This window comes from Heptranchias perlo, chromosome 4 (assembly GCF_035084215.1).
Source record: "Heptranchias perlo isolate sHepPer1 chromosome 4, sHepPer1.hap1, whole genome shotgun sequence".
Taxonomy (NCBI): domain Eukaryota; kingdom Metazoa; phylum Chordata; class Chondrichthyes; order Hexanchiformes; family Hexanchidae; genus Heptranchias; species Heptranchias perlo.
In genome coordinates, this window is record NC_090328.1 from 26485185 (window position 1) to 26495304 (window position 10120).

Genomic DNA, 10120 nt, shown 5'->3' on the forward strand with positions numbered 1-10120 from the left:
CCAAATCCCACACCATTAACATCCTGGGGGTCACCATTGACCAGAAACTCAACAGGAACAGGCACATAAATTCTGTGGCTACTACAGCAGGTCAGAGGCTGGGTATTCTGCAGCGAGTGGCTCACCTCCTGACTCCCCAATTCCTCTGCACTACCGACAGGGCACAAGTCAGGAGTGTGATGGAATACCCTCCACTTGCCTGGATGGGTGCAGCTGGAACAACATTCAAGAAGCTCGACACCATCCAGGACAAAGCAGTCTGCTTGATCTGCAGCCCATCCACCACCAGTGCACCGGGGCTGCAGTGTGTACTATCCACAGGATGGACTGCAGCAACACCCAAACTCATGACCTCTACCACACCTAGAAGGACAAGGGCAACAGGTGCATAGGAACACCGTCACCATCCTGACTTGGAAATATATCGCAGTTCCTTCATCACTGGGTCAAAATCCTGGAACTCCCTACCTAACAGCACTGTGGGAGAACCTTCACCACACGGACTGCAGTGGTTCAAGAAGAAGGCTCACCACCACCTTCTCAAGGGCAATTAGGGATGGACAATAAATGCTGGCCTTACTAGTGACACCCATATACTGAGAATTATTTTTTTAAAGTACAGTACCGAGGGAGTGCTGCACTGTCAGATGCCTTCTGTTCACTGATGTTAAGCCAAGGCCCTGTCTGTCCTCAGGTGAATGTAAAAGATTCCATGGCACCATTTGAAAAAGAGCAGGGAAGTTCTCCCAGTGTCCTGGCTAATATTTATTCTTCAACCAACACCATCAAAAAACAGATTATTTGGTCATTATCTCATTGGTGTTTGTGGGACCTTGCTGTGTGCAAATTTGCTGCTGCATTTCCCTATATTACAACAGCAACTACACTTCAAAACTACTTTGTTAGCTATTAAGTGTTTTGGAGTGTCCTGAGATCATGAAAGGTGCTGAATAAATGCAAGTTCTTTTTCTTAAAGTAAAAGAGACAAAATTGGGGAACTAGAATCATTGCTTAAAATAGAAAATCATGACCAGTAAAAGGAACAAAGCTGCATCTGGGACAGGATTGACAATTACATATTCCAGGAAGAATGGGCAAGGAAGGAGAATTGCTGTATTAATTAGATAGTACTAGTGTAACGATATAAATAGAGAAATGGTCTAAACAGAATTTTTTTTTGAGGTGACTTATGGCAAGGAAGTATATTTTAGATCACCAACAGTGGAAAATAAATTGAGAATGAATTTTGTAGATAAATTAGAGAGGCAAGTAGTAACAATAGAGTCATTACTGTAGATTTTAATTATCCAAAAATAGACTGGGTTACAGAAATAGTAGTGAGAAAGGGGAGGGCTTTTTTTTTGCATGTGTTCAGGATTGTTTTCTCAGTCAATTTGTTGTGCCAACAAGGCATAAAGCACTATTAAGACCTGGTTGTGGGTGGTGAAGCAGAGCCAGTAGTGAAATCTAAAGGTAGGGGAATATTTGGGAGGCAGTGACCAAAATATAATTAGATTCAGTGTAAGAATAAAAAAAATGGTGAATGTTGTTTGTGTATTTTCAAGTAGCATTTGATAAAGTACCACATAAAACACTTACAGAAAAGATAATGGCTCATTGAATTAAGAGAGATGGTTAGAGGATAGAAAGCAAAGGGTAGGGATAGGATTTCTTAAACTGGAAATATGTGGTGAGTGGTGTTCCACATGGGTCTTGAGTTTAAACTTCTAATCTCTTCATCTTCACTACCAAATATCTCTGCAACAATACTTGATGCTTTTGAGCAGAACCTTTTGGTAAAACATTTTAAAATCAGCAGTTGTAAAAAGCTCCCTCCAAACTTGTATAATAGTAGAGTTCCAGAAGTTGCTATTTTTAATATTCAGAACTGAAAAGTAATCATTGTTCATATAAACATAAATAAAAAGATACAACTGCTGTAACCATTTAAAAGACATTACAAAATATATGGACCTGCTTAGGCTTTTTAAAAGTATGTCATTGGGGTTAGGAAGTGTTTTGGGACATCCTGAGCATGTGAAAGGTGTTGTTTAAATACAAGGGGGGTTAAATTGAGTAAACCCTGAAAACGGGCGCTGGGACACGCAACATTCTCGCTGCCTGGTGATCTCTGAATCTGTGCTGCAATATGGTGACGTTGGGAACTCTGGAATTTTTAATGAGCAACACCTTGGCTGCTCAAAGTTTGCAGGACTCTTATATTTTCAAAATATAAGTTACAAGTCTGAATGTTGTCTGAATGGAAATCAGAAATCGCACACATAAAACACAGGTGCAGGTCCCGTACTTATGTTTACAAACTGTTGAGTTCCTTCAAAACATTGAATAAATGTTGCTCAGCACTACACCTTCCATCACCTTCCATCAAACTATTTCAATCAGTACTCAACTCTTCCAATCAGATGCTTCATCTCACCCTCACACGTTACCACTGTTGCAAGCCGCACACCCACAACTCACAGGTCACACACACTGGCAGTATTCAACCATGACAGCCACATCACCCAAACATCTTGCAGGACACTCGCACTTCCCGCTTTCTTGCAGGAGAAGGTGGCGCATAACAGGAGGCAGCAAGTGGCAGTGGCTCCATGGAACTTGAACCTGCTGTCCTCTCGCAGGATGATATCATTCCTGTCCCACTCCGTCAGTGCCCTTGCTGTTGCCTGTCAGCTAGCCAGCCCGCTCCCTGTAGAGTATTGAAACTTTATTATGGGAACATAGGAAGATAGGAACAGAAGTAGGCTATTTAGCCCTTCGAGCCTGCTCCACCATTCAATGAGATCATGGCTGATCTGTTATCTAACTCCATATACCTCACCTTAGCCCCATATCCCTTAATACCTTTGGTTAATAAAAAATCTATCAATCTCAGATTTTAAATTAACAATTGAGCTAGCATCAACTGCCATTTGCAGAAGAGAGTTCCAAACTTCTACCACCCTCTGCTTGTAGAAGTGTTTCCTAACTTCACTCTTGAAAGTCCTGGCTCTAATTTTTAGGCTATGTCCCCTCGTCCTAATATTCAAGTATAGGAGACCTCCAAAAACAGGTATAAATGCATCAGCAGCCAGAAGCAATAATCCAGCAACTAACCTGTAACTCTTGCATGATCCCTTTAAATAGCTCTGGTGGGAGGTCCTCCATGCCCTATAAGACCTGTTCAGCTGTGTGAGGTTAAAACAGTAGAGCTCCAAAATAGCATCTGTCCTTTTAAGTCAGCGTTGCATACTGATCTACCACATAATCTCCCAACTTTACGTGCTGCCGGCACTCGTTAAGTGCACGTGCGCAAACGCCTTTACCAATATGGCGTCCTGCGCACATCACGCTGGAAATGTGTGTGCGCCATTTTGGGTCCTTAGGAGTCCACGTAATACCTACACAATGGGCGCCATTGTGTAGGTATTACGATTTCTTTTTCTTTCATTCACTATTAATAAAATGTGCTATATTGTTCCCTTTTGGAGCTCCCTATAGGACGATAATGAGTATATTTGGCTATTGGTTTTACTTTATAATCTGAGTTTTGCTGTATTTTAGTTTATGTGAAGGTTTCACTGTATATACCATGACAATAGATATGGGGCAGAATTTTAACTTTGGAAAACGGGTGTGTTGGGGGCGGGGCATTGAAAATCGCATCAATTTCAGACCTGCCTCCAACCTGCAATTTTCCGGTTTTCACCGGGGCGGGCAACCAACCCGCTCCCAGGAGAGGGGTTGGTCACTAAAACCTTTCAAGGAGGCTGCGGGCCTCCCATTTTCAAATCTCCAATTTCAACCCCTGGGGGCCAGGATTCCCGGGCCTTCTCCTTCACGCCATGCGAAAGGAGGCGAGAAGGCCCAAAACCACAGGTAAATGCCTTTCTGGCACTGCTGTGGGCCCAGACGAGCAGGAGTGCTTCCCAGCAAAACAAGCTAACCTGCAGCGACCCCCCAACAATTGCAGGACCCCCCCCCCAATCTCCGATTAACCCAATGATCGCGGACCACAGCAATGACCTCCCATCACCCCCCCCCCCTGTTGACTGACCCCCGATCCCTCCCCTCCATGACTGACTCCTTCAATAACCCACTCCCCCCCAAGACCCCCATGCCCATCGGTGCCCCCATGCCCACAGGTGCCCTATGCCCCCGTGCCCATCCATGCCGCCCCATCCATACTTACCTGAAGGCATACCTTTTCACATCCTCTTCCTTGCTCTGCTCCTGTCCAATTGAGACCAGCCTGTCAATTAGGCCGGCTGGTCAAATGGCAAACCAACAAAAAAAAATAAAAGAAGTCCTTACGTTTAAATCGTAAGGACTTCTCGGATTAGACCAGCCCCGCCCCCTTCCCGGCTCCGAGTTAAAATTACCCCCATGGTTACATTATAAACAAAGTTGTCCTCACCCGTCTGTTCTGCACCTTTGTATCTATTGTTTCAGCATTTCTGCCCTACATTTCTTTTATAATTTGCAATATTGTGTTCATAGCATTTGTTGGAGTTTAGATCATATCATTAATATGTGTCCTAGCCCAGGCTCCAGTCCTCTTGCTGCATCCTAGGCTCCAGCTCTCTGCTCCCTCCTGACCTGTGATGCCCCACCCTCCCAGTGGTCGGCCCTGGTCCACCACTCCATCCTTTTTCTGCAGCTACCAGAGAATCTAAGTCCTGGGTTTGGCTTAAGTCTCCCTGTGAGGTGAGAAGGAAAGGAAAGTGTAAAATCCCCAGGGGTCGGTATTAGCACCATTGCTCTTTTTGATATATATTAATGACCTGGACTTGGGTATAGAGGATATAATTTCAAAGTTTGCAGATGACACGAAACTCGGAAATGTCGTAAACAATGTGGAGGATTGTAACAGACTTCAGGAGGACATGGACAGAGGTGAAATGGGCAGACACATGGCAGATGAAATTTAACACAGAGAAGTGTGAAGTGATGCATTTTGGTAGGAAGAGTGAGGAGAGGCAACATAAACTAAATGGTACAATTCTAAAAGGGGTGCAGGAAGAGAGAGACCTGGAGTGTACATACACAAACCTTTGAAGATGGCAGGACAAGTTGAGAAGGCTGTTAAAAAAGTACATGGGATCCTGGGCTTTATTAATAGAGGCATAGAGTAGAAAAGCAAGGAAGTTATGCTAAACCTTTGTAAAACACTGGTTAGGCCTCAGCTGGAGTATTGTGTTCAATTCTGGGCACTACACTTTAGGAAGGATGTCAAGGCCTTAGAGAGGGTGCAGAAGAGATTTACTAGAATAGTGCCAGGGATGAGGGACTTCAGTTATGTGGAGAGACTAGAGAAGCTGGGGTTGTTCTCCTTAGAACAGAGAAGGTTAAGGGGATACTTGATAGAGGTGTTCAAAATCATTAACAGTTTTGACAGAGCAAATAAGAAGAAACTGTTTCCAGTGGCAGAAGGGTTGGTAACCAGAAGACACAGATTTCAGATGATCGGCAAAAGATCCAGAGGCGACACGAGGAAACATTTTTTTATGCAGCGAGTTGTTCTGATCTGGAATGCACTGCCTGAAAGTATGGTGGAAGCAGATTCAATAGTATCTTTCAAAAGGGAATTGGATAAATACTTGAAAGGAAAACATTTACAGGGCTATGGGGAAAGAGCAGGGGAATGGGACTAATTGGATAGCTCTTTCAAAGAGCCGGTACAGGCAGGATGGGCTGAATGGCCTCTTCCTCTGCTGTACCTACTATGATACTACGATGATATGATATATAGAGAAAAGGCATACGAGAGGAATAGAGGAAGACAGAGGGGAAGAATTGCTTTGGTCACTGCAGCTCTGAAAATTGTGAGCCTGGAGAATCAGGTGTGGAGATTAGTGTGTTCGACTTGTGCTGATTTTCCATCCATTAGAATCAATTGACCTCCACACCCAATTTTCTAATCTTCACTCCAGTTGAGCAAGACTCTGCCCTGGTAGCAGGGTCTCACAATTTTAGGACTTGTGCATGGTGGCATTGTAAATGCATTCATGAAGACTTCCTTTTGTTGTATTTTGAGCAAAATCATGAACCCATACAGATAGAATGGGTTTACGATATCACTACAACAGCATTTCATCCCACGAGAGAATAACAGACAGAGAGAAAGGAAGTGTGTGGTTTGCACGGAAAGAGTGGGAAATACTAAAGAAAGGAGATAGAAGAAGCAATTTACAGAAGTGAAGGAGGGAGAAAGTGAGAAAATAAAACAGATAGCAAACGAAAGCTTGCGAAAGGCAGCCATGGAGAAGGCCCTGGACTGCCATATGCATCATCCTAGCATGATTACGAGCTAGTATCTAATTTACAAGACATCTCCTGGAACTCACTCTCCAACATTTAGCAGTCAAAAGATTAACTGTCGCCTTAAACGGCTCTCTGTGTTTACCACACCTCATAAATCACATCATCTATCTCATCTGGCTGGTCAGCCACTGAATGATTCAAGTTGCATAACTCACAAGTGCTGCAGTGAGTGTGTCATGTTAATCACAGATTGATGTGTTCTCCATTAACTGCCAGTCTATCATTTCTGTTCTAATTTAGATAATAAAAGATGATCTGTTTTTAAAATATTTGTGTAAATTAAGTTTTAAGAAAGAACTTGCATTCATATAACACATTTCACATCCTCAGGATGTCCCGAAGAACTTTACAGCCAATTCAGTACGTTTGAAGTGTAGTTACCGAGGCAGCCAATTTGCACACAGTAAGATCCACAAACAGCAATGAGATAATAACCACACAACCTTTTTTTTTAGTGATGTTGGTTGAGGGATAAATGTTGGCCCAGACACTGGGAAAACTCCCCTACTCTTCTTCAAATAGTGCCATAGGATCTTTCATGTCCAACTGAGAGACAAGCAGGTCCTCGGATTACCATCTCATCTGAAAGATGGCACCATCAATGTAGCACTCCCTCAGTACTGTACTGAGGTATCAGGCTAGATTATGTGCCCAAGTCTCTGGAGTGGGGCTATGAATCCTTCAGGTTCAGAGGCAGGAATTATATCACTGAATCAAAAGGAAAGTACTGCGGATGCTGGAAATCTGAAATAAAAACAGAAAATGCTGGAAGTACTCAGCAAGTGAGGCAGCATCTGTGGAGAAAGAAATAGAGTTAAAGGGCCCGATTTTAGCAGGGGTGCGGGTTCTCGGCGGGTGGGCAAGCGGGCGCGTGGGTAACGCGCCCGGTGAAATTAGTGGGTTTCCCGCGCGATCGTAGCAGGCAACCCACTAATTGGATTCACTTACCTGCTCCTCCGGGTTCCCCGCTGCTGATCTGCGCGTCGGGCGGGCTGCGCATGCGCAGTAAGATCTGTCAGCTGGAGGCGCTCTATTTAAAGGGGCAATCCCCCACTGACAGATGCTGCAACCAATAGCAAAGATGACTGCCTGGAGCAGCCCAGGGGGAAGGCTGCTCCCAGTTTAATGATGCCTCACCCCAGGTATCAATACATGGGGTGAGGAGGAGGGGGAGGACGGAGATCTTCCACCCGGCAGGCGGAAGGAAACGGCCCGCCTCCACCACCAGGAAGGCCTGGCTCGAGGTGGCAGAGGGGGTCACCTGCACACAGTGCAGGAGGCGCTCCAATGACCTCAGTAGGTCAGCCAAAGTGAGTACACATAGTCTTTCCCCTACACTCCATCTGCCACATCACTGCCCCCACCCCACATCTCCTTCGGCACTGCCAACACTACTCTGTCACATCACCCCTCATACCCACTCAAACCCCATCCTCATCTTACCTGCACCTACTCACCTCGCCAGTACTCATCCTGCCACTACCACGCAACCCAATCCTCATACAATCTCATGGCTCTATCCCATACTCACCCTCTCGTGCATCTCTCTCACGGCCAGCCTCACTCAACCTGCCACCGGGCATGCATCACTTATGTGCAGTAGGCAGCGTAAGACAAACGTGTCATGAGCATGAAGGGGATGCACAAGGGTGTTTGAGGGTTTGTCATGGTTGTTACTTATATTGAATTTCAGAACAACTCACATCACACATTATATTGGCACCACTACTGCCATGCCTTCGCGAATCCTGTCCGGTTTGTGCAATAATGCCCGCTCCTGGGTATCACTATGAGGACCCACAACTGATGCCACACATTGTGTCACTGCAGAGTGGGTGTAGGTGTATTTGCAGGGCTCTTCTGCGCAGACGACTGAGAGACATCGGCGATGTCCCCGGTTGCACCCTGGAAGGCTGTGGCGGAGAAGTTCGGGAGGGCAGTGGTGACTTTGACAGCGACAGGTAGGAAGATGGTGCACGGGCCAGCCAGGAGCAGCTCGGCATGAAAGAGGCTGCAGATGTCCACGGCTACATGTCGAGTGACTCTGAGCCTCCGTGTGCACTGCTGCTCAGAGAGGTCCAGGAGGCTGAGCCTCGGTCTGTGGACCCTGTGGCGAGGGTAGTGCCCTCTGCGACGCATCTCTCTCTGCGGTCGCCCTCCCTCCTGCTGTACAGGTGGATGTGTCACAGCACTCTGTTGTGGAGCTCCACGTGTCAGAGGTGGACGGCGTGGCTGGTGAGGCTGGTGATGCTGTTCGCCCTCCAAGGAGGTCATGACTGCAGCTACGGCGGCCCCCATCCGCAAGATGTACATCTGAGGGGGTCCGCAAGGTAGGTACATGTCTCCGGACCCCGGGATAAGAGTGCAGGTTGGTGACTTTGACCGTCAGGAGGAGGGTGGTGGAGGCCAAACTTTGTCCCAAGTGACAGAGTGGCCTCCTGCAATGGGTGAGGGTCTCCCCCCCCCTCACCTGTCAAATGGACCTTTGCAGCTGCCACAGGCTGACAGCTGCAACATGTCCATTCGATCTGGGAGTGTTTCCCCCAGTGTGGGAAACAGTCCCATGTTGATCCAAAATCACACACAGTCCCTTAATCAGGTCAGTTAATGACCTGAAATAGCTAAATAAATACTCTCAACTGGCATCCCGCTGGCTTTAATTGCCTGCGGGATTCCCACCAGCGGGGGCTGCACGTGCACGCCGGCACGTCAGCGGGGAACCCGGAAGTGGGCGGGATCGAGGCGGGATCCGGTCCCGCTCCTGGATTTCATGATTTTTGAGGCCCCCCCCCCCCGCCGAGAACGCACCCGATAGCGGGTGCTAAAATCGGGCCCAAAGTTTCAGGTCGATGACCCTTTGTCAGAACTGGAAAAAGTTGAAGATTAAACAGTTTTTAAGCAAGTACAGAGCCAGGGAAAGGGGCGGGGGGTGGGGGGCGAGGAAAGAACAAAAGGGGAAGGTCTCTGATAGGGTGGAGGGCAGGCGTGATTAAATGACAAAAGGGATGATGGCGCAAGGCAAGGAGGGTGGTAATGGGACAAGTTAAGAAACAAAAGATGAATCCAGAGGAGCTGTAAATGGCAACAGCAGAACCGTTACCAACACCTACTGTTCAAAGAAATGGGAGCAGTGGTTATGATCTGAAGTTATTGAAATCAATGTAGTTTGCCGAAGGTTGTAAATACCTAATCGAAAGATGAGTTGCTGTTCCTTGAGTTTCCAGTGAGCTTCATTGGAACAGTGTAAGAGGACGAGGCCGATATCACTGAATCAAGCCTGAGTCCTTCGATCTGTTTTTTGTCGATTTAGCTGGGTTTACCAGTGTGAAATGTTTCTACAAAGCGAGAAACACAAGAGTAAATTTTAACCCCCAAGAATGGGGGGGAGATTAAAATAACAGCTTTTTGGAGCGGGACCGCATCCCGGCTCCAACTTGCCCACTTTTGAGTTTAACCCAGGCTGGTTTATCTGCGTGTGGACAGCAGACACCAGGAAGTCCCGCCCCCACTTAAAGCTGGAGGACCAATACTTAAAAGGGCAATGTACCTCATTGAGATACTTGAGGTACTTAATATTTTGTGTAATGGAAAATTAAAATGAATTTAACTTTACCTATTAGGGTTTCCCATCGTTTCCAATACACTTCAGGCAGGAAGGGCTGGATCCATGAGGTGAGTGTCTTTATTGCACTGCTTGTGGGCCCGGAGGAGCAGGGATGCTTCATCCAGGTCCAACAAGCTCACCTGGCCGACAGGACCCCCACGATTGGCCTCCCCCCCCCAAATGGTGGACCGC

The 10120-nt window shown here is 46.6% G+C and overlaps 1 long non-coding RNA gene across 2 annotated transcripts in view; it reads right to left on the reverse strand.

The window, feature by feature from the left end:
- The window catches only part of LOC137320795 (uncharacterized), a 38853-nt gene extending 29067 nt beyond the window's left edge, over positions 1–9786 (reverse strand). For both annotated transcript variants that reach the window (XR_010962648.1, XR_010962649.1), the window contains exon 1: positions 9511–9786. This is a non-coding gene — a long non-coding RNA (uncharacterized lncRNA). The remainder of the gene's footprint in view (positions 1–9510) is intronic.
- Positions 9787–10120: the final 334 nt, after the last annotated feature.